This window comes from Platalea leucorodia (assembly GCF_965183815.1).
Source record: "Platalea leucorodia genome assembly, chromosome: 16".
NCBI classification, from domain to species: Eukaryota; Metazoa; Chordata; class Aves; order Pelecaniformes; family Threskiornithidae; genus Platalea; species Platalea leucorodia.
The window spans coordinates 6948219-6972953 of record NC_138838.1 but is presented as its reverse complement, the minus strand read 5'-3'; the positions used below and the strand labels follow the sequence as shown (position 1 = coordinate 6972953).

The 24735-nt window shown below is 42.0% G+C and overlaps 1 protein-coding gene across 2 annotated transcripts in view; it reads right to left on the bottom strand.

Moving 5' to 3' along the window:
- The window catches only part of TAOK1 (TAO kinase 1), a 73910-nt gene that overhangs the window by 48109 nt on the left and 1066 nt on the right, over positions 1-24735 (bottom strand). Inside the window, exon 1 of one of the 2 annotated variants that reach the window (XM_082328215.1) lies at positions 24437-24463. The exons of the other annotated variant lie outside the window; for it this stretch is intronic. The gene's annotated coding sequence lies outside the window, so the exon portion shown is untranslated. Of the gene's footprint in view, positions 1-24436; positions 24464-24735 lie in introns of those variants that run through there. 2 annotated transcript variants of the gene reach the window in all.

The window sequence follows — 24735 nt, the reverse complement described above, 5'->3', positions numbered from 1 at the left end:
TTTTGTATCAAATGTAGGTACATTATGTACGTTTCCCTGATAGAATATACACGACACTTTAAAAACAAACAAACAAACCAACCAGGAGACCAGTTATAGCACCTATGATCTTTAGAGCTCTAACAGCAGAGACTATAAAGTGAATATTCAACACAGAAAACTACTGGCCCTTCGCAGCTCTTCTTACTCAAAGTCAGAGGGGGAATAAAACAACCACAAAAAAACCCACCACCACCACTGCACCATCAAAAAACAACAGCCCCCCCCAACATAACTCATAACTTCATTTGGAAACTGATATTTAGATTTTTTTTTTTAAAGCATCTGCATTGCGTGTAGTGCAAACAGTTGCTAAATTTTCGTGTAATTTCCTCTGGCAGGATCTAATGCAAGAGCATCAAATAGATGGGGAATGAGTGTCATCATGCAACTGTCGAAAAAGAGAAAAGGGATTTTCTCTTACTTGCATATGGGTCAGATCTGGGGAGTGTATGAAGTTGAGATTAAATTACCCTCTCAACACACTATTAAAAATTTCCTGAACAGCTTCCAGCTGACACTGAAAATTTCCACTACCATCATAAATATGGTAAACTGGAACCATTGAAAGAACTGACTTTTAATTTTTTTTTCATTTTACTTACAATTATGCCTAAAGTGAGAGTTGGATGGTAAGAAAGCTTAAAGAATGTTTAGATGGTAAGAATGCTTAAAATCCGGACTTTTAAAAATTTCTGTATAGCATCAAATGCTTGACCTGAAAGCACAATTTTTTTGGAAGTAGCAGACAAATCACTCCCCATTTTTGATAGACTCTGAATAAAAGCCTGTAAGATAAAAAAAGTAAGCTAAATTATAGAACGCAAGTTGCTCCTTGTTCACAAAATGTGAAGTAGTCACTATTCTATGCATTTTCAGAAAAAAAAATCTTAAATGATGAGTTTTCTAGCACGCAGACCAAAAATATCAGCACATATGAGCTGTTTGGTTATAAACCATGCAGAGGAAACCACAGCTGGACTTTCAGTATCATATAATATCGCCTGCCGGGTCGAGGAAGCTTATTCTCCGACATGTATGTGAGACGCCAAGGAGGCTGTCCCAGCACAACATACAGCCGCGTAGCAAGGCACATCACCACTTTATCCAGAGCGCACTGCCGAGCTCGGGAGGCCGAGCTCTGGCTGTTACATGACTGAGAGTAAAATACCTGCTCTACAACACGGCAAAACAAGGCCACAATGTATGGAAAGAGAAGACAATGTGATGAATGGCATATGTATTGTCTGAGAAGAAAGAAAAATATTTCTCATTTTACTCTGAAACGTACTCTCTTCAGGCAAAACCGGTATTTTGCAATACCGGCGTACTCTCTTCAGGCCGCAGGATATGTTGCAATACCCACCCCTCAAACCCGCGGGGACCCAAGTGGGGTGATTTGACTCTAACCTGGTATCAGAAGTGGAAGGGCTGTACGCTTGGTGGGGACACAGCAGAAAAGATGATGAAGGTGCAGCATCCCATGAAATGAGCACCCACCACACCAGGCAGTGCTGACACACGTGACTTTAGGAACGACGCTACTACCCTTGACTTATTTTGCGATCTGCATATAAGTCAGCCTTTAAAATTTTGGCCAGGTGAATTCTATGCGTGGAGTTACCTTACCTGGAAATGCAAAGGGTAACCTACTACACGTCCCATCACTTTATCTGCTGTTCATCCAAAGCCTGGTGCTGGCCAGCCTGCGGCAGTGGGCTGCACAACGCGACCCGAGTCAGTGGCTCCCTTCTCTAAGGGCACAGACAGAGCAGCTCTGTTGGCTGATCTGAAATTCAGGAGATCTGCAGCCAGTGCAATACTGCTGGATTCAGGATCGTCTTCTATCCATCTCTCTGCAGATCTCAGCAAACACAAGGACACGTTGATCCAGTGCTTCACGGTTACTGGGAAAGTACGTTCTTGATCACTGTGCCCAACTCCTCCCTCCCACAAGCTTGTCAAAACTATATGCTACATTTTTTATTGCTTCCCAATTCAAAAAAATGTCCTGGCAACCCACCAAGTGCTGTGGACTTTCCTTAAAACCCCTCTTAACCTAGGCTCTGGTCCACCCAGTCGATTTTTTTGTCCCTGTTCTGACAAGAGCAGAGCAACTCTCAAATGCCTTAACATGCACTGCACACAGGACGAGTGACTCTGCTCACGGCAGAAAAAGGCTGTTTCCTTCAACAGCTAAAAATCAGCTTCCCGTCCATGCTCAATTACACCACGGCAGATGGTATCAAGACAGTTGTATTCTAGGTGACTATCACAATGGAAAGTCTATCAGCATCTCCAAGCCTCTCAAAACGGATGGCAATTTTAGTCACTTGATTCATGTGAAACCACATACCACAGACTACTTGCGTACTTGGGTAAGCCTCTCCCACCAAGCTAACAACATGTTACTTTTTCTCCTCCTAGTTCTGCAATTTGGAAATCTTCCTAGAGTGGTAATTAAGGAAGGGGAAAAAAAAAAAAAAAAAATCCCAGAAATGAAACAAGAAAAACCTGGACATGCAGCAAGTGGCATTTAGCTTCTCCCATGCCCTGCAAAATGGGAAAGAGGCACTCAGGAACACCTCCCTCGGGGCCCTGATAACTTACTTTTACCACTTAGTAGTGAGCTGCAGCTCAGAGGAAAAAATGCTCACAAAGTCATGAATTTGCCTTTCTCTTCATTATCTTAAAATCATTCTTTTTGGTACACTTGTTCTCCGCACTGGATCCACTAGGACTATCTGTCACTAAGGAAAAGGGAGGTGCAGATGAATGGCATTCTACAAGAGACTGTTAGAAAATGGTTCAATATTCAGAAGAAAATCCAAAATGCTGTCACAAAACTGATTGAAAAAGGAACCACCCTGAAACAGTGCCAACTACCAGCAGAACAAAGACACCTGGAATGGGCTGAGAAAACTGGATTGTGGAAGGTAACTGCAGACCATGGAAAGCCCCACTGAGACATTGCTCTTTCCTACAATGCTTTTCAGTCTCAAGCTTACGTATGCAAGATGCTCCTCTGCTTTCTGCCAGTCCCCAGGGGAAGGGAGAAGACACGCGTGCCCCGTCTGCGAGTCAGGAGCCCCTTCTGCTGCCAAAGCCTGACGCGGGCGAGACCTCACAGCCGTGCCGCAGGAAGGAGCGCTTCACCTGGTCGACAACCCCACGTACGCCCGTGTAACACCAGTACTGCTCCCTGCACGCCAACCGAGATCCTCCACCGCAGCAGAAGTTTACGGCAAAGAATGGTCATCAAATGCTGTCCCCTTTATATATCTTTCACATTTCCTCATCTATGTATTTCTAGAAGGAAGAGATGTTCAAACAGGCTTTTATTTCCCAACACGGTAAATTTTTCTTCATCTGACAAAGAGCAAGCCTATCATTTCAGTAAGATTCCTTTTTCAATTTCTTTTAAAAAGGTTTTTGAGGAATGGTTCTATCCTGGAAAAACCTCCTTGCAGATTTTTTTTTCTTTCTTTCTCTGCTTCTCTACCTGTATTTTTTCTTGTATTATACTTCTTCACAGAATAGCCTCAGGAAGACACTTTCATGTTACAGTACTGCTTGCATTTCTCTTATACATGCACTTGTAGACTGTGTGGCTTACTTTGATTTCCTCTCAAGATTTTGACACTAAAATGTCCATCATCAACTCCCTCAATTACTTACCCCAGCACACTTTCTGATCCCACTGAGTTGTTCTGCTTGGATGTTTACTTTCCAGGAACGTCACTAGCAAAAGGGTCAGAAAGGCAAGTTTCCCAAACCTCCGCTGACAAGCCCAGCACCTCTGCTTCTGGGTTGGGTGCAAGTAGTTGTTAGGATGATCCACACCAGCAGTAAAGCCAACAGCGCAACAATTATCTTATGCTTTCCATTTAAAACAAAATGGAAACAGTTTTCTGTATTTCTGATTATTTCTACAATCTTTCAAGTTTTATAAGTAGTGGAAAAGATAACTCTAACTGGGTAAGCCTGTTCCTTAGGCAGATATTCTGACAAACTAAATCTATTTTGACAAGTTACATATGCCAGTTATAAAGAAACACTAATATACCAAACACTACCAGTACTCTTGAAAATACTAGTTTTGTTAACTGGCAATTTTTGCCACATCACTCACCTGAGAAACACCAAATCTACCACTGACCCTGCCACTTAAACGACACAAATAAAAGACATTACTGATGCAGTTTTAAGAAACATTAATGCCAAAAAGCATCCTGTGTTTATTTAAAATAAAAGATCCCATGGGATCGAAAGTTAGACCTACAGAATAGCTGAAGAATAGCCAGCATTCATTTCTCAAAGACCAATGTCACAGAAGTTCAAGAAGTGCTAACCATACCCTGACATCTTCAACACTAACATCTCCTGAATGTCTTTGCTTGTGATAGTTCTGGGACATTTCTTAAGAAGGTCAGCTCTAAATTTAGCAATTCCTTAGGCTAGCAAAGCTATAAGGAAGGCAACTGGAAAAAATGAAATCTTCTGTCCCCCTTCTTTTGCAATTCGTTAGGTTCACAGTCGTTGCCAACTCTTTTCCTTAACTACGTAAAGCATCGCATTAATGCACATTCTGTGACTGCATCACCTACAGACAACTCTCCGTGGCCACGTCTCTCGGGCTAAAGACCGTATATGTTATAACGGTTCCAGTGCAGGAGATGCTGTGCTGGCAGCACACTGGCCAGGAAGAGGTTAGCAAGCGGCCAGCTGATGAGAGTCAATTAAGTCTAGAGGCAAAAATACAGGGAAACTCCAGCTGCCCATGAAAAAAAAAAAAAAAAAAAAAAAAAAAAGATACTCTAATGGGACTTGAGTTTAAAGAAACCTTTTCTTGACCCCTGAGCAATTTTGCCCCACAACAATAAATATAGTAAACGTAAGCAAATTAGCTATTTTGGATTCAGCATAAATAACTCAGAAATAAGCTACTAAAGCTCACAATATAGATAATTACCCTTGAGAAAAGAAGTAATTAAAAAGTAGCAGTATCACACACAGTTTTAGAAAGGAGGCCTGAAAGGAAGTAATTTAAAGTCTTTCTGAGCAATAAGTAAAAAAAAAAAAAAAAAGATGTTTAAATTGAGCTTGCAACTGAATTCACCAGAATGCAGAAGAACGCCAGGACACGTGTCCACCCCAGCCAGAGGCCACGTCCAACCCCCCCAGGCCACAGGTCAGACTCTTATTTGAGCAAGTACAAACCTGGCGAAAGTGAAGGTAGTAGGAAGGACTTAAGGTAGAAAATAAAGTCAAATACAAATGGAAAAATCCAAGAGAAAACTGGAAGATTCTGCAGGAATAATCTTAAAAAGCAAGCTGTGACAGCAAGAAGCCTCAGGCGGTCACCCAGCCTGCTCTGCTACCGGGCTGGAAAAAAGCCACGCAGGAGAGCAAGGATACAGCAAAGAAGGTAAATTATCTGCACAAAGAGGATGACTAGGTATAAGGTATGGTGCTGTCACAGACCATACATCAAGAAAGCTGGTCCTCCAATGAACTCGTCAATTAAACATTACTGACCTATGGAGATGAGTAAGTAGCTGCTCTAAAAGTCTGACGCAGCTCGAGTGACGTATACTTTTGTCACAACTGCTGTCCCCTTCCAACAGCTGCTGCTCCAGAGAGAGACCCCACAACGGCTGCAGCCAAACCGAACAGAAGAATTAATTGAACTAATAATTAGTGGAAGTAACGTGCTAATCGCTTGGTAACTGTGATACACTACCAACTAACAAGCCAAACATTTATGCCCTAGACTGTATGTCATTAAAATAACAGAACATCGCAAAAGGATATTCAAAAAGAAGTGGGCAAAGTCTTCTATAAAAAATTATTGTGAGTATTAATTAGTCATAGGTGGAGAACAGAAACATCACCTCTGAACTGATACAAAACTCGGAAAAAAGCAAGAGGTCAGATAGGTAATTATACATTTTGAGCAAGGGAAAAGGCCCTTGCAACCACAGTGACCACAGACACAGTGCAGATGCTGCACAATATTTGCATTTCAGATCTCGAATGGGAGGAAAAGGAACACGACAAGTGTTATTTAGGGCAGTTGGCAGTACCAGAAAGTACACAGGAACCTTAAAAAAAACAAAAAACAACATGAATGAGCAACAAGGCAGGCAAAATTAACCTGCAAAAATTACTGCAAGGTACTGAGCCCAAGAGATACAAACATTGCTTTTTAAACCAGACATTTACACGAGTAAGAACATCCACAGACAGGTCGGGTAAGGTATTCCTGAATGCTCCTGGCACCTCTTCTGAAGCATGCAGTCGTTACCACTGCCAGGAACAGCAGATAGGACCAGACAGGGGATGTATGAGCTTCTGGATGACAATTTTTGTATTGCTATTCTTCAAGGGTCAAACAAGCATCATCAAAACACACTTTGTTATGAAAAAGGTCACATTTTTTTAACACAGGAGTTTATAAAATATACTACTGTTACCATAAACAGAAAAAAGGTTTATTGAAAGACCGCACAGAAATAATGAGAAAGTACCTTACTAGGTTTAGTAAGGTGCACGTATGGGATGGACCTTCAGAAAAGCTGTTCAGGAACAGATTACCAGTGAAAGACTATTTGGTTTTCTATAAAGGAGTGACCAATCTAACGGAGCACACGGAAAAAGGCATTAGAGTATGGCACGGTTATACAGCTGCTTACATGAGTTTGTAACTTAAAGCAAATTCAAAAAGGGGTTCAAACATTTCAGCATCAAAGGAGTTTAAAACCTTCTACAACTGTTAAATCTATTCTACCAGATTATCTGTACCCATAAATGGGGTATCTTTACTGAGCAATTATTTCACACATTTCTAGAGCCCATGGAATTCCCCAAAGTCATGGCAATTTGTCCAGTTTTACTCCAGCTCAGGTTGAGTATTTATTTTTGCTGTCTGCACATGACTGAGCAAAAAGTTTTTTAAACAGCACACAGCAATGGGATGAGTTAACCAACCAAAAGCAAACAACAACAAATCAAACCCCACCTTTTTCCACTATTTTACCTACTTGAAGAAATGCTTTTCCAGTGGGTTCTGCAAAGTCTAGATTACTTCTCTTTATGCCTACCACTTAAAAAATAGTTTTCAGAGTGTATTAAGATAACAAGCGTACCCTTTTAATTTGATGAGTTTTATCTGCTTTCATGGGGAAAATGCTCATTTCAACTAACATACAAAACAATTTAGGTAGCAGTGGTTCAGACACAGAATATGTCTCAATTGGATAGTTGAGATCATAGGACTGAAGGTCCTATTAAGTCCTGTTCCTGTTATTTGAAGCAACCATATAATAGAATCCAATCATCAAATAATAACCAAGTCCTGAGAACTTCTCAAAGCCACTACTCTGATTACAAGGCTGCTCCAGAACCCCACTCCTATTTTGATTAGGAACCAATTTAAGATTAAGAACTGATTAAGACTGATTTACAGTTTGTATTTATTATTTGTCAGTTTACACTGACTTACTCTTTTTCCCATACTGTCCTTAAAAGTTTAAACAGTCTTCTTCCCTTTTCGATATTGAGGGATAAGCACAAGTACAGAGATATAATACGTGTCCCCTTAGCCTGTTAGCTGAATAAAGTAAGCCAATTTTGCTTCCCTTTACGACACAGGAGAGAGAATTCACTTCCCAGACCATCGTAACAGCCCTTCCTCACATCTGTCCCAAACTAAGGTGTTTTTGTTTTTTTTTTGAACAACCTCAACCAGAATCCTCCACATCTGTGTATTTCCTGACCACATAGCATTAAAGTTTTACAACCACCATCTTATTAATGGATATACTCAAGTCTTTCACATTTTTCCATTTCTGACAAACCTCATTTTTATATTTTTTATATATTATATACATATATTATTGTAAATATCTTTGTATATCATATATTACAATATATTTGTTGTTACTACATGACAATACATTTTGTACTATCTCATTTATGTCTCTATTATTGCAAATCCTCCAGCTCATTCAGTCCTGCCGAGCGAGACTCCAGTCCCCCGGCACTGACGATGCCCCCCAACTTTCCCCCAGCCAATTTTAGTAACACAGTTCTTTCAGGTGTACATCAAGACCAAAACACCACTTGTCTGAAGATTGGTCCTTGAAAACTATTAGCAGCTTCCCTCTAGCCCACACCTCCTCCGTCAACAGGACTAACGCACCTTCCCGTAGACGTTCCCTAAACCATTAGACCATCCATTAAGAAATCTCCAACACGGTGCTCTGTCCTATGCTGTACTGACATTCACCTACGTGGGATGAACTGTACTTGCAGTGCTCCTCCATCCCAGCCACTGTCCTGCTCCGTCAGCTCTCCAGCAACCCTCTCCTGGCAAGGACAGTCACTCCCTCACAACCCTTCCATCCCCAAACATGAGAAACATTGCACGAGCAGCTTTTACACCAGAAGGTATGGGTGGGCATCCAAAACGTATCCTGATTGCAGATGGGGGAAGGGATGGGACAAGAAGCATGTGAGAACCATTGCCCTTTCCATTCCCGTGCCAACAGCTGCCCCACATTTCCTCCTGGCACTCCCCGGGATGCTCTTACTCCCCATCACCTTCCCCAACTGGCATGGCTGAGCAAGACCATGCCATGACCAAGCTGCCATAATGAAAGCAATGGCTTCTGGCAAAGACTTACAACCAGGTATCAGCTGCACTTCCCAAAACCTGTCTAGACAGGGCACCAGCAGTGAGGAAACTGGTCGCACAACAGTGGGAACGAGCCACCCACCCACCCACAGCTCAGCCAGCCCCTGCCTCCCAGCAAGGGGACGGAGGGTGCCAGGGCAGAGCGCAGGCGGCGGCAGCCCGCTCCCATCCCGCACGGTCCCATCCCGCACGCTCGTGGTCCGGCCGGTCAGCACAAGTGATCCGGCTGGTCAGCACTGGTCCTGCGCTTCCAGAGGCCAGGTGGGAACACAGAGACCTCCCCATCCTGGCACGGAAGGGTGGTACATGGTCTGTTTACCCAGGAATTTTGGGCACGACTGCCGAAATTCCATAAACCCAAAAGACTTATTGTAGAAGCTCTGACGTCACACGCACACGGGAGCAGACGTCCCGGCAGCGAGATATCAGATTGAAGCAGGAGAAGTTTCTAACAGCCTGCTTCCCAAATTCAGGCAGTCACAGGTTTGTGTGCTACATTACAGCTGTTCCGTTTGCTGACATCTTATCTCTTATGTACTTATATACCCATTGCCATAGTAACCAAATTCCTCAGAACATATAATGTAATTTTTGTATCTAGTGTATTAGAACAAAATTATTAAGGTTACAAAAGCAAGCACTCCAAAACTAGAAAGTGTCAGAATTCAGATTGCCATCTCCCTTGCCAACCCGTCTTCACTTGCTGCCTCCCTCCCCATCTCCCAAGTCACCTCTCCTGTGAACCTCCAGCTCCATTTCTCCACCAGCTGTAGCTCCTTCCTCTCCGATCCCTCTGCAGCCCCAGTTTCACTACACTTCTGTCCTGACGTTTTCTTATTTCTCCTCTCTCATCTGACTTTTATACCTCCTGCATTCACACCAGGCATTCTCCTCCTCCACACTGCCTGGGTGCTCTCCAGGAATGATTCACTGAACACAGGACAGAGATTCTCAACAGTCTAGGAACTGGAAACAAGAGGAACCTCTCTTGCAGGGAAAAGTCCTTCTGATCTCCCGTAGCCCAGGGATGGAGCATCTTCAGCTGCTCTCGGAGGATAACTGCCTCCTCAGCACCAGGAGCTGCAAAATGCTTAAGCAACGCATAGTGCTGGTTTACCCTCTTACTGCCATTGCACGTTGTGCTGTAAGAGTGGGTCCTGCTAAGGAATAAGCTCCTGCTACAGCAGACGCTTTGCAAATACAAAGAGAGTCTCCATCTTGATGGAACTTATATAAAACAAATTAACCTTTACGCTTTACCTGCCTATATCATTATTTTATATATAGATATCGCTAGGAGGAAGACACACGCACGGAATGCTGAAATGCTATGTCTTCTCTGAACACCAGCATCTGCAAGCATTATAGAAGTGAAGAGTGGAATCCATTGCAGTGGAACATACCCAGTAAATTGAGCAGATCTCTCCTTACAGATGGTTTACTAAAAAGTCCATCAAATCACGGACTTGGACATCCTGTTGCTTGACTGCCTCCCCACTAGAAAGACGGGTTAAGTCGATACATCGCTGTGCTCACACAGAAGGTAAATGACTACATCTTTTCTCCAAAAACCTGCTTTAAAAAAATTATCTGGCTCTTTTCTGGTTTTGGCACTATTACTAATTGTCCTGAATACAAAGGGATGAAAGAGGTAGGTCAGCATCTGCACCTGAAGCAAATACTTGGAACAACAATTCAGAAACAAGGCCCACAAAGCAGGTTTTAATGCCCAAGGTCCATCCTACCTAGGCTGACTCTTACTGGGAGCATTTGATTATTTTTTTTTCTCCTGTACATCAACTCTTCAGCTCCCAAGCAAGAAATACAGCACTTTCTTCTGGCCTGAAGAGAGGAGGAAAGCGCCTAAGTAGCTTGAATGTACCTAGTAAGCGTTAAAGTATTTTAAGGCTGAAAAGAAAATTTCAGCTCAAGTAGGAACACATCCATCCTAAATCTGACAGAAAACTGTAATCAGAAATTGGTCTATTCCAATAGCACAGATCCAAACACCTTTATATTTCATGGGTTCTTTGTGTGCTCACACACAAAGCCGCTTAATCCAGCTGTTCTCAGCAATCATTCACAAAAGCAAATGAATGAAAAAGAAATAATCAGCAACCATTTCCACTCCTACCCTTTAGTTGAGGTGAACAATAATTTGATTGCTCCAGTCGATGGACAAAACTATTTCCTGTGCCTTTAAATAAAAGGTTAATTGAGATACGGTGGAACCTGCTCTCACACTTGGGCTTTCTGAACACAAGGTTGTCCTGCCTGTTTCAAGGACTCTGGCCTCAGCTTTTGCATGAGGTGAGGCAGGGAGCTGCCAACAGGTGACTTTTCCAAGACTGATCTGATCTTTGAGACACAGTAAAGGAATAGTGTTGCAAAGAAAAAGCCAATTAAAATAATCTTATACTTCTCCTTAAGCATTCACTGCTGGCAGGGATTGAGCTTGAAGGTCTTTGCTCAGCCAGCCCAGCGCCCTGCGCCTTGCTGGACGGCAGCGGGGCCTGTTGCGAGGAGCCTCTGACCTGAAGGCAACCAGTGATTTGGTCAAAGCCAAACCACGCTTCTCAGAGGCACGCAATCACGCCATCTAATGAAGGATGGCAACTGGAGATGATAAAAGCTACTACCCAGAGCTATAACCACGTGGCACAGCCGGAACAGGATTAAGCCGTATGCTCTGAAGGGCTTCCTTAAGATCGTCTGCAAATATGCAACATAGGGGTCTGGCTCTATCAAGACATGGAAGAAGTAAAGCAGCACGGGACAAGGACAGCCCCAGGAGAGCAGTGGGACAGACCTTGCCTGGGGTTGTTAGAAATTTTCAAAAATAAATCACCTGCTTGTTTGTTTTGGTGGTGGCTCTCCCCCCCCGAAACAGGGCTCGGTATTCTTTCTCCATTTTCATTTTAGCAAATGGACAACTCACACAAAATACTACACTTTTTTTACATGACACCTCCCAGAGACTCTCTGATTTCCCTGGAAAGTTTATCAAACATTTTTAGACAAAATAAGAGAAGTTGGCTGCATTAGAGTTTCAATACTGTCACCATATGTGTCCAGGTGCCCTTAAAATGGTCCTCCTCCTTACAGTATTTAAGAATCTGCCTTTTACACAGCTGCAGTCTTCTGAGGTAGAAAAATTTGCAGCATTTTTCACTTGAAACTCACGGAATTTAAAAAGTAAAAGAGCACATGAGAAGACAATCAGTTGTTACCTAAATTCCAGCTTAATTAATGATAGCTATGCATGTTTAGATTTTATCATGCCACAGATATTTTATACTGAGAAACTGTATTAGAAATTTTGTCCTGGTGAACAGCAGAAGCTTTTACGAAGAGCTTTTCCTTTTGGGATGAAAGTGACGGTTGGCACTGGGGCTGACAGTATTTAATTGTTGGTGAAAAGTAAAATAAAATCATCTCTCTGAAACAAAGACCATTCGTTCTGAAGCCGAAATATTATCAGTCCGTGGTATTCAAATGTATTGTCCATACAGACTGAAGAAAGCAGATCACGGCCCAGGCCGATGGCTTCACAGCCTGCAGAGCGAGGAGGACAGCTTTGCATGGCTAACGTGGGCCAGCTGTGTCAACTCAACAGGACGGAGAGGACCGCACCTGCAATGTCTCCATTCATAGGTTCCTTGGCATTTCTCGGGTCTTATGCTGGGTCTGGAAAAGTGTGGAAAGACCAGAGCTTTGGTGGTTAGAGGTTGTTCCATCTCCCTTCCCTCCCCCCCCCCCCTTTTTTTTTTTTCATTTTCACTACTTTCTCCTAAGAGGATATTATTCAACTGCCAAAATTCACAACATCACAACTGACCTATACTTTCATTACTTAAAAAGCACCTGATATTTTCTGAGTATTTAGCAGAGTTGCAGTAAACATTCTTACCTTACAAACATGTAAACTGCGTGAAAAAGAGGTGACCTGCCCAAGACCACGCAAGTTCACAGCAAGAAGAGAAAGGTCTGATGCCCCATTTCTTATGCCAACCATTAAATACATAGGTTCTGTGTTTCTTTTTCAAGTTTCACCCAGGGCCCAGTCTATTAAAATAGAGAGCAGTATTATTTACCTGATTTTATCATCTTCTATCTCAATATAATTTACATTTATCCCAAGAGAGAGTGCAGAAGAATGGCTAAGTCAGTGAATAACAGAATTATGACCACCAGCATCTTTTGACTCCGAAGTACCAGTCTGCACGCAACCAGAGAACATGGGGGCTGAAAGCCGACTGTTTAGAGGTAGATGTTATCAAATTCCTTTCACATCTGTTTAGATTTCAGGAGACAAGCACCCACATCACACACACAAAAAACCCACCCTCACATCCTTTTGGCAGCCAACTATTTGAAGGGGCACAGGGAAAGAAGGAGCTCCTCGCCCCAGAGGCTGCCTGTGAAGGGCACGAGCAGGGTGTCACAGCAGAATAATACAGGAAATTTTTGCACTCTTGCAGTCTGCACTGCACCTACTCTAGGGATAAATAAAATTCCAATCTCCACAATCTCCAAGGCTGTCAATCTGACACCTTTTGTGAATACTAAATTCACACAAAGAACCTTCTCCTTTGTAGGTTCTGAAACATCTCACACACCGTTTCCTACTGGTAACTGAACAAGCAGCATAATTTCATACCTGGCAATTTGAAGCCTCTTTTTCAGCAGTTTGGAATAATGGATTATGCCTTTTGTTTGTCAGGAGGAACAGACAAATAAGAAAAAAAAAAAATCCAGTAAAGTTTCAAGCAACATTTCCTTTATTAAAAGATTTATTTGCTGACTGCTCCTGTTGGCTAATAAACAAAGGGAAAGCCAGGTGTCCATTTTACAAATTCTAAGGATCTCAGATTTTTGAGCTGGAAAAGTAGGACAACCTCCTGATACCTTGGGCAGATACACCCCTAACAACCAACCAGCAAAAAACGAGAACTGCTCCCTCATCGTGCATGCAGATCACCCATGCAGCCCAGCTGGACAGGGAGCTACTGAGAACTCAACATGCCATGCCAGAAAACAGTATTTACTTTTTGGACGCAAGCTATGAAGAGCAACCAAGAAGTAATTAAGGTTCCTGAACACAACAGGGCAAAGAATATCAGCTGCAGAAGTTCCTCCTACATCTGGACAGCTTCTCAGAGACCACCAGCCTATCCTCTCACAACCGATACTCAACGAGTTTATGGCCTCCAAGTAAGTGGAAAAGCCTCTCTGCAGGTTGTTTTGCAAAGTCATCTTGAGTGAGGGAGTATCTAAATCTCTAGCCTGAAAAAGAATAAACCTGTCCATATTTACATGAACCGTATTACTCAGTATAGCTAATAAGCTGCATGAAAGCCAGTTGTTGCTAGGCCCCAAAAGGGCTCCCATCAAGAAGAAAGAACTCGGATACACTCTTATATTAAATTTCACAGGCTTGAACAAAAGTCAGCCTGGTTATATCAGTCCTGGTTTTGGCTGCTCCCCTGACCCTGGCCAGGGCCCAGCAGCGATCTTGGTGGAAGGCTGCTGTTAGTACTACCATGATATCTATACAAACATTTGAAGCGTATGGGACAGTTTTCTGGTACAAACCAACACAAGTGTGACAAGAAGTCACTGTGCAGCGCTTATTTAAATACCTCCAAAACAGTAAAAAACAGAGAAAGGTTACATTGAAAGAAAAAAGATCCCTGAAGCAAGGAGGACTTGGGTATTCATAAAATGGCCATATATTTGCATCTGGCACATAATACACCTCACATCCTCCAGCATACAAGGCAGGAAGAAGTCATTTTTGAGAACTTGATAGTAAGAACTGAAAAGAAATAACTGTGCTTCTCTCGCTCTCTTTTTTCTATTAAGCTAATTCCTGTTGTATAAAGTCAGCTTGAAAGCTCCTTTCAGAGAAAAAGGGGGAGGGAGGAGAGGAAGAATCAGATCTGCTTGTTTTTTGCATTTGACATTCAGGTCTCATCCCCCTGTTTTGTTTTCCTGGAGGACGCAGCGGCGCAGACCTCGCAGAATGATGACATCACACCTACCAAAAAAAAAAAAAAAAAAAAAAAAAGCAAAACGCGAACAGGAGGGAAGCCGCTCTCCCTGAAACAAGAGCTCAGAACAACAGCCCTGCGTCTGGCTGCTACCTTTCCGACAACTCAAAACTCGCCATCTCCAGGGGCAAAATGATTTTCCCTTCAGACCCTTGGTCCATCAAAATGGGGGAAGGCGACAATCCTGATGCCTTCCACGCCAGGCAGAATCAAGTTAAAAGGTGTTTAGTTACTGTTTGCTTATAAAGATACCTTGAACACTACATTGTTTTATGCCTGTTTATGCCTGTTTTATTATTGTTTTCGAGTTACACAGGCAAGTGGCTTTCACCATGATAAAACAAAGCAAAGCACAGCGTGTTTAAGTCGCTGTAAACTGGAAACTGCTCTTACTTACAGGCTTTATAAAATTATTTCTTCCACGTGAGGTAAGCATTCTAAGAAGCATCTTTCCTGCAGAGCGAGTACACATGCTACACCAGAGACAGAGGAATTGCTAGATGTGTACGCATGCAGAAGGTAGCGCCTGCAGAGGGAAAAAACACGCCTCGTGCAGCGAAGAGGCATTCATACCTTGTCTGTGTTTATTAAAACTCAGGAGAGGCCCATGCTAGAACATGTGCACTCACTGCTCCGCATCACAAGGAGATTTATCCTTCGTGTAATACCTGAACTCACAGATCGACGTGACTGACAAGCTCAGAAATGAAAGGGTTTAAGTGAGAAATAAAAGAATGTAAAATCTTGGAAGCAAGCCTCCAAGATGCTTCTTGGAGATTCAAGACACCAAATTAGATGGTACATGGCCATTTTCCTTGCTCCTAACAATTTATGACTTAATTTTAAACAGCAACAGCGAAAAACAGCAAAGAAAAAAACGGAGAATTAGAGAAGGGGAAGATATTAAATACCCAGCGGTCACACGGTTCCACTGATAGCTACTGAACAGCACAACGGTGACAAATCATTCGATAACTCTTCGCTGTGATTTTTTTGTCATTAAATATGAAATTAAGGAGATTGCCATCTCCACCTTACGCACAAGCTAATCAGTATTAGCAGCCTGCTCAATTCAGACAGAATACTAATAATTTCTCAAAGCAGCAAAACAAACAGAGCCTTGCTATTACCTTAGGGACAATGCTCCAACAATAACATCAACTAACCAGGTATCGTCCTCAGATTTTGTCCAGAAAAACAGACACCAATGCACAGGATCTCTCACACCTCCCCAGAGCTTACAAGTCATGGTATTATTATTATCATCTACCTTAAGAAATCCTGGCATAACCAATGGTTGATTTCAGATAAAACACAATTACAGATTTCTGCGAAGCTGCTGAGGTTTTCTCTAGAGTTGGACTTTAAGACATTAAACAGTAAAATGGTAAAACACTGGAATATGCTATCTAAATATCTCATTCTCCTGCCCCAGTGATTAAAAAGAAAGAAAATGAGACCAGCAACTGCCATTAAGGAAGCATCAAAAGGAGGTGGTAACTCCACTCAGAGAAGGAATTTCACTCTGAAGTCCGAGATCTGTTATATCATATGGGCCCAACGAATCACAGAATCGTAGCATCTTTTAAGGTCTCTTCCAACCTAAACGATTCTATGATTCACTGGGCCCATATGATACAACAGATCTCGGACTTGCCAAGTCCTGTTGGGTTACCTTTGGAGACTAGTCAGGACAGACGGACAATGACCATCTCTGTAATTTTCTGTTTACGTATTTACAGAACGTATTTTAGTGGTGAGATTGTATGTGTCATGTCCTTAGAAATGCTAATCACAGGCATGAAATCACATACAGAAAACCCCTAAATCAGCAGGTGCTTGATGCCTCCAAACCAGAAAACAAGCAGACAAGTAGAATCACAACTCACACCATACGCTCCTTCCACTCCGGCTCCTCCATACCTCTCATGCTAGTCCGTATCATCCTTGTTTCCCCAACACCTATGTAAATAGGTAGGTAGATTTTGCAATGCGCGTGATAAACAGGTACGAACTATTTCAAACCAGCACAGGTAGCATTAGTTCCAAAGCTGAAAGCAGACCTTGGAGAAAACTTGCTAAATTTCATACTCCATGGCTGTGGCAACATTGAACAAAAATCCCTCAGAAAACCAAGGTCCCAAAATATTGAGCACTTCCACACAGGGATTCAAGTTTCAAGGTTTCTAGGCTTTTCGGGTTATTCTAGTTTAAAAATAACATGACTGAAGCAACAAAATCCTTAGTTTTATTATTTCCAAATAAGCCCCAGCGATTTTACTGCATAGATATGCTCTAAATGAATACCAAGACGGTAAACCTCTCTGCAGAGACAGTTAAAGTAGAATCTAGAACAGATGAACGTTACTTGCGATGAGCCGAGCACTGGCTCGCTCAGCAACGCTTACAGATTCCTGACAGGTACGGGGGCTCGAAGCTCTTCTTCCTTCCTAGTGCTTCAGGTGAGAACGCTTTCAGCTTTTTACAGAAAAGAGCAGGATGCATTTGCATTACACAATAACCAGACCCTTAAGAAGATGTGAGATTCAGCTGTAGTAGGGACAGCACAAACAGGATAAAAGGATACACTCTGCCTCCATAGATCCCCATAAAGATGTCCAGACAATCCCCAAGTCTTGCAATTATATATGTACAAGAATATTTTTACTTAGCCGAGCAGTCCCTAGTTATCCCTGTATGTGACTGACTCCCAAAATGAAAATACTTAGTTTGTTGTTCATCAGGACTGATCTATAATGCATTAAAGGCCCCTTTCAGATTTATTTTAAAAAATAAAAAGAATTGGGCAACAAGTCACATCACAGTCACATATCATATTACAAATTTCAAGATCTAGCCAGCTTATTCATGAACAGCATTAAATTGCCATTACGATAAGAAAAATCTACATAGTGCTCATGCGATGAAACCAAAAACCCCATCCCCTGCATTATCGGTAGGCCAGCCAGACTTTCAGGAGGAGCTCTGGGACAGTGGTGGTGCTGCTGAACTTTGAGGCCTGTGCTGTTCCATCGCACCCCATGGACAACGCAGCATCTCGTACGCTTCTGCTTCTGCTTTACAACCCAGGAGGTGCTGGAGTCCCAAGTCCTGCTGGTCAGATGTTAAATGGAGACCACAGAGGCAAATTCTTTTACCTCTGTCACCAGCTATGCTAGGCAAATCACTCACTCCTCTACCTGTACTTCAGTATCCCCACCTTGTAAACATGAAAAATAAATATGCATTCATCATTCATTTAAAATACTTTGAGATTTATGAATGAAATTAAGAACTGGGAATTACTATTATTATCCTGCCAATTCAGAGAAAAGTCATATATGTAATATGTAACAGTGTGCATCAAAAACTGCATGTCAAATCTTTTTCAATAAACTCGCAAATAATTCTTCAAATGCTCTTTATGTTTTCCTGGCTAATTATGAGCTAGTGAACATAACTCATGTTCTTTACAAGTAAACTGTTTTCATGTTAGTCTAGTATCCAAAGCGCTCTGCTTGTTATTGTCAAATCAGGAACAAATCTTTTGCCCAGTCTTGTTTTCACAAATAAATTCATTGCATTAGTACTGAAATGAAATCAAAAGTAATGGTGAGGATGAGAACTTCCTTCTTCCATAACATTTTGGATAAAAAGCATGCATCATGACCTCTTCTTAAGTACAAGTTATCTTAGTGTTTGGGACCCTGCGCTCTGTCTTCCCAGCCAGCTAGAGTGAAATTTTGAGGACTCTGGTCAGTTCAGGACTGCTGTGCAGGTTGATCTGGCAAGAACGTGGTCAACTTCTGAGCTAGCAGCTCACAGCAACATCTTCTGATAGCGGGAGGAGGAAATATCTCCAGCGATTGTCATGCAGACAACTACGCTCAGACTGAGCATCCTCACCAAGCCCTCCTCCCCCACCTCCATGGGCACGCAGGCCTGCTTGTAGGGCTCTGGGCACTTGGCGTGGCTTTTGGAATGGAGATGCTCTAGGATTCCTTTGCCCATGTATTGTGTCAAATGAAGGAAAAATCATCTTCCATCCTCCACAAAGGACAGATGATCAGCATTCAGATGGGTTCGCCTGCATTCTTGCTGCAAAACGGGCAGGTCCCAGCAAGAATTAACAGGAGGTTCTACCACACACCTCCAGCCAGAGACTAACCTAGTTTTAAATACTTCAAAGCATGGGTTAGAGGGGGTTTTGTGTGGAAAGGGAAGAAGGAAAATTAAGCCAAAAACCCAGGTAAGAGTTCAGGGTTTGCCTATATGGCAATTAACCTATAATAAAAATGGAGCTTGGCATTCTTAGTAAGGCACTGCCTCTGGAACGTATCATTATTTCCTTCCCAACTTTGATATGCGCTTCTAGAAGCCAGCACAAAATTTTGTCAAGGCCTAGGTTACCCTCTTTTTTAATTAAAGTTGCAAACCTTCATAAAAACCTCAATCTAGGAGCCTGCCTGCGTACTGGGATATACTGAGCAAGTATAAAGTGGGGTTTGTACCAGCTCAGCTGATGCTAGGGAAAATTGTATCACTGCAACACAGTCTTTATGGGTGCTGAAACCACATTACTACAGTTAGTCCAGTACGTAATTCTCACGACAAGACTTCGACATGCAGAGAGTAATAAAAAAGCCCAAGGAGATGTGGGAGGGCAGCGGATTTAAAGGCAGAAGATCATGTCCTGTGCATAGATCCTGTGCTGTTTGACCCTTGAAGAGGCAGACAGCTTACCTAGGGGCACAGGGCCAAATCATACATAAATAGATTTCAAAACCAGGGTCTAACTAGTTTGCTATCTAGGCCAAGAAACAGTTCTGGAACATATTTAACACAGTTTAATCGCATCAAATCATGGCTGGCCCAGAACCGATTTTAACAACTGTCAACTGCTCTTTGGAACAGGCGAAGCCAAAAAGCGAAGATCACAGCACACAGTTTACGGAGAACACAGAGACAACCCAAACATTCAGAGCAGCAGCAGAAAAGCAAGGCACATTCAAATCCCATGATCTTTATTCAGATTGGGTTACAAGGAAGTGGGAACTGGGAGGAGCTAGTGCTAGTGACAACTGCAAGCCAGAACGAAAGGAGAAACATGTTGCACCGCCACCGGGACGCAGTTTGAGAAATCCTAATAACTGATGGTTTCCCATGGAGAAAGTTACTGCACTACTTACTGTACACCCATGGCCTATTTGAGAAACAGCGTTAGCAAAAATAACCTCTCTTCTCATCTCCTCGGCTGGGGGAGGGAGTGACAGTCACCAATTAAAAGGGGACTGCGGCGGGAAATAAGAATTGCACATTAAGAAGGGGGAGGGAGGCAAAAATAACAAATGTGCAATACCACAGGAGATTCTTTCCAAGAAATCCCAATACAACGACTCTCTGGGAACAGGCTCATGGGTCTGCTATTGCCTTTGAGTAGCAGTATGTCAGGGAAGAGGTAGGATTGCTGGATGCCTGGAACACAGACCGAACACATGGACGGGGAACAAGCCAAAAACTGTTACAAGAAATGTTCCCTACCCTTTCAACATAATTGCATTCGCATATTCCACTTTCCCATGCTCCTGGATCCCAAAGCTTTCCACAGGTTAGGAATCAGCCAGACCAGAACCAACTGAAGCTGAACCAGCAATGCAAAAAGAGGGACTGATCCTAAAGGACATAACCCCTCAAAAAACTGTGTCTACTGATGCTCAGCGAATGGTGGCAGACTAAAGGAAAGAAAAAGGGGGTTTGAAGTTTAGCTGAACTAAGTGAAAGGCTGAAAGCAACTTTATTCACATTTTAAGAATTCAGGTATAATACACATTGGCTTTTGGTCTGAAAGCTATGAGCAAGAATCTCTGAGATTAACGTTAAACATCAAAATTTACTTTTCAAATATGGCTTGACATCGCTGACATGCAGCAAAAGCTTCCAACTAAATTCACGGACACCACTCACCCACATTCTGATAGACGGCTGCCCTGTAAACATGCTACACTTGATGAGAGTAGGAGAAAAATGCTTTTATAAAATTACACCTCACTCTAAAGAAAATATTTGCATGGCCGCAGCCAGGAGTGTAATAAGGGTCAGTGGAAGATCACAGGCACAGAAAACAGCAGAGCCTGCCAGCTTGAGAGTTCTGTGATTTTTACTTCTTTCCTCAAGATCTAAGTTTTCCCCAAACCAAAACATTTGTAGCCTTTTCCATTCTAAGGACAATACTCAATATGTAAATCTCATGCTGTCACCCCATCCTGACCCCTAGAGAAAAATCAAAACTGTTTCTAGCCAAGCAATACAACAGGCAAAACTATCAGCTACTGTCCACTCGTATTAAGAAGCCATCATCGCCATAACCCAGAAAGTCTGTTGGGCTGTCCTCACCGTACCCCTAAGAGAAGGAAAACCTCAGCTCCAAGCTACAATGTAGGTGCTAACTAACTCTGCATACCCAGGCTCAGCAAGCTCCCATTAAACTGGAGAAACTTTTCTGTTTAGACAAAACTTACTGCTGCTTTGGCAATTTCATGCTATGTTTACAGTGGCTACCTTGCCTCTTCTTCTGGCAAAGAAACCAAGATTTAGCAGGATGTAAAAAAAAAAAAAAAAAATTGTCAAAAGTAACAATGCACTGATTTCTGACAAAGTATTAAAAGTTCTCAATAGCTTCCCTTTGGTAATTAAAAAAATACTGTCATTCCAGTGATCACCAAATATTTGTTTAAAAACTGCTTTAAGAAACCATGTTTGGAGCACCCATTGTGCTGCCTAATGTCCATTGTGTTTCTAAGGGCCTTCAGAAAGTATTCCTTCCTCCATGTTTTGTACTGTAAATGAGCACTTAGACAAGGAGGAGGGAATACAGTGTCTAAAACCCAACTGTGCTTTCAAACAGCTCTCCATCCTTTCCTCCTGTTTTGTGCATGCTTTTCCCCCTCAGACACTTTGCACTTCCCCTCCGATTTCATGTTTTTGTATTTTAAGTTCTGCTTTCACAGGAAGGACTCTGCTTCGCAGCTCCGCACAGCTGAGCTCCCTCTGGAACTTCACGAGGGCATTAGTGGTTTTCTGACCCCTTATCCATTGGATTTTTTCCAGTCTCTTCTCCACACAGAAATCAATGTATGACGAGCAATTCCTCGGCATGTTAAAGAACAATGAAAACAAAGAATCCTGAAACCTAACTACTACAAGTTTAGGAAGAAGTGCCACTAACCACCCCTGTCTCCAAACATTTCTCTTTGAACAAGCTGTGGTTCCATGGCAGCATAAACTGATCTACTCGCTGGCTGTCGTGGTGCAGCCCGGTCCCTTGGGCTGTCTCTAGCATCACCTAACTGTGCACCGAGCCATTTCAGATCACCAAGCTGGCACAAAACTCTTCGCATTTTTCCTTAGGTTCGCTTTCCGCTGGTGTGGCTCAGCGCAGGATCAAAGACCAGCGCCAACGGAATGACACGCACGGAAAAGCAGGTGGAGGACAGGACCACGCACCTCAATCAACTTCTAGCGTAAGAGGAACTCACCGGCGAGCACAAGACCACGCAGACCGGGGTTTCATCCTGCACCACATCAGTCAAGAATGAGCAGCTTGTGGGGAAGAGTAACACACATTCAAGAGTTATAAAAGAAAGGACAGCCATCAGTCTCAGAAGGTATCAAATCCTTCTCTGTACTGCTATAGGCAAGCTTGTCTCAAACGTGGTTAACCGAGGGAGGATATCTATGTGACCCATATCTGAAACCCTGCTGTCAGACCCAGGATAACTTTCTAATGTAGACATGATTCTAGTCCAGAGTTGAAATTAAGCCCTTCCCTTTGTCCAGGTTCATGTAAGGAAACAGAACAAAAAACCTTCACACTACATAGCATACTTGAACAGGAAAAAATGTAATGGCCACCCATAACCATTGTAATTCAGAAGACAAGAGCCTGGGTCACCACTGGCAATACCAAAGATTTGTATAGTTTCTAGTGTGCACTTCAACACAGCAATATGTTGTTTACGTGATTTTAATATGAACAGAAACACAACAGAAAATGCTTCTAAGACAGAATCTTAGCGATTATGCAAGTGTTTTCCAAAATACATTGAGAATGGAATAAGACAAGTGACATTTATCATAGCTTCCTTACCACTTGTGGATTACAAAGAGAGACAGATCAACCCTAAACATTTTCTCATTTGACCAAACATCTATACCATCAAATAAACTTATATAAGGCATATTTTGCAAATGACTGTAGTCTCTATTCAGTTAGATCAGAAGTATATCCTTGCAGAAGAGACAGACAAGTGAGACCACAGCAGTAGTCCATCCATCCAGTCTGTCTTTGCTAGAAAGAGAATTTGCACCTGAAAACGAAGTACCTGGAAACCACCTAATGTTCCTGTTGACTACGCAACGGTGGTGTCAAAGTGGGACTCACTACTGCAGAGTCAACTACCTACAACATCTTTAAAACAAATCTCTGAAATCGCTGCCATACCTATTGTTCTCTACAAAACATCCTCATTACAGGAAATCCACTACTAGGATACATCTGAAGATGTAATTATTAGTGTGATATTTGCTTCTCTTCTAATGTATCTCACCAAGCATAAAAACTTAGGCTGGCTTACAACTCATTAAAAATATGTTATTCTAGTGACAAAACCTGATGAATTACAACAGATAGGCAAAGATGAAAGCTGCACAAATGGAAATGCTATTTAGATGAAGTAAATATCTAAAATTCTCCAGCTTAGCCTACACCAGAATTTAACGGGAGGACATATGATAGATAACTTTTTCCAATAGTCTAACTTGAGGCCTAAGTCACCTTATCTGTACATAATTTTAATGCCAACATCTGGTGCTCTACATGCAGCACTTCATTTCAGCCTAGTTAAAAAGAAAAAAATACCAAACTATCCAAGGAGTTTTTACTTCAGGCAATTGTTTTTCAACAGGATTAAATTTAATTTAAGCTGTTCTACTAGAATCACTTTCTCTTTAGTGAGACATTCTTAACAGAGGAGAAAAACATTCTCTCAAGTTCAAAGGACAAATTAAGGTTCAAGTTTATCAATGTATTTGAGTCTACAGATAAAAGGAAGAGGAGTCCTAAAAATGGCAAACATACCAGTCAGAACTAGGCCAGTGTTGTGGAGAATCTAATATGAAGGCTCAAACCAATCGTTGATTAGGTTTGCCCTTGGACATAAGTAGCAAAAACTATGACACACTCACTACGAACAGGCACAAAGGCAAGGAAAATGTAGGCTCAAACTAGTTTCAAGAAAAACGTATCTAAAATCATATTTATTGCAACAGAAGTTATTATTCTGTAATGCTGCTATGTGAAAACAAATCTTCACTAGCGTCAAAATATGTCACCGTTTTCCACCGTGTTTTCACTATTACAATGTGCTATCTACTAAAGCTATTTTTCAGACACTAAAGATCTGAACTATACTGTTCAACTATATATATATATATATAAAAAAATGAAAAACACGTTAGGGGTGGTATTTTGGGAACATTTCATTTGAAGCATTCCAAGCTGATAACCTTTATGCAAATACATAAAACAAGAGCCATGTCAAATGCACTATAAATAGCACTAATAGTAAGGAATCAATAACATCCAAACCTTTAGGTAACATCTTATTAATCCATCCTTGGCATGCATGGACACACTCCTGTAAAGGCTCTCAAAATGCAATAGTCAAAGGTGAAGGACACGATTTGTTCAACTAGTTAATGCAACTGCTATTTAACCAACTCAGCCACTAAAATGCCACCTAATAAAATACTCCATACCATGATAAGCAGCAGAGACAAGCGCGATAAACACGAGGGGTTTTTCTAAGAAAATAAACGCAAGTCCTCAAGGCTAATACCGTTCTGACATTTTTCCTGAGACGTGCAAAGATCGACATTTGACAACAA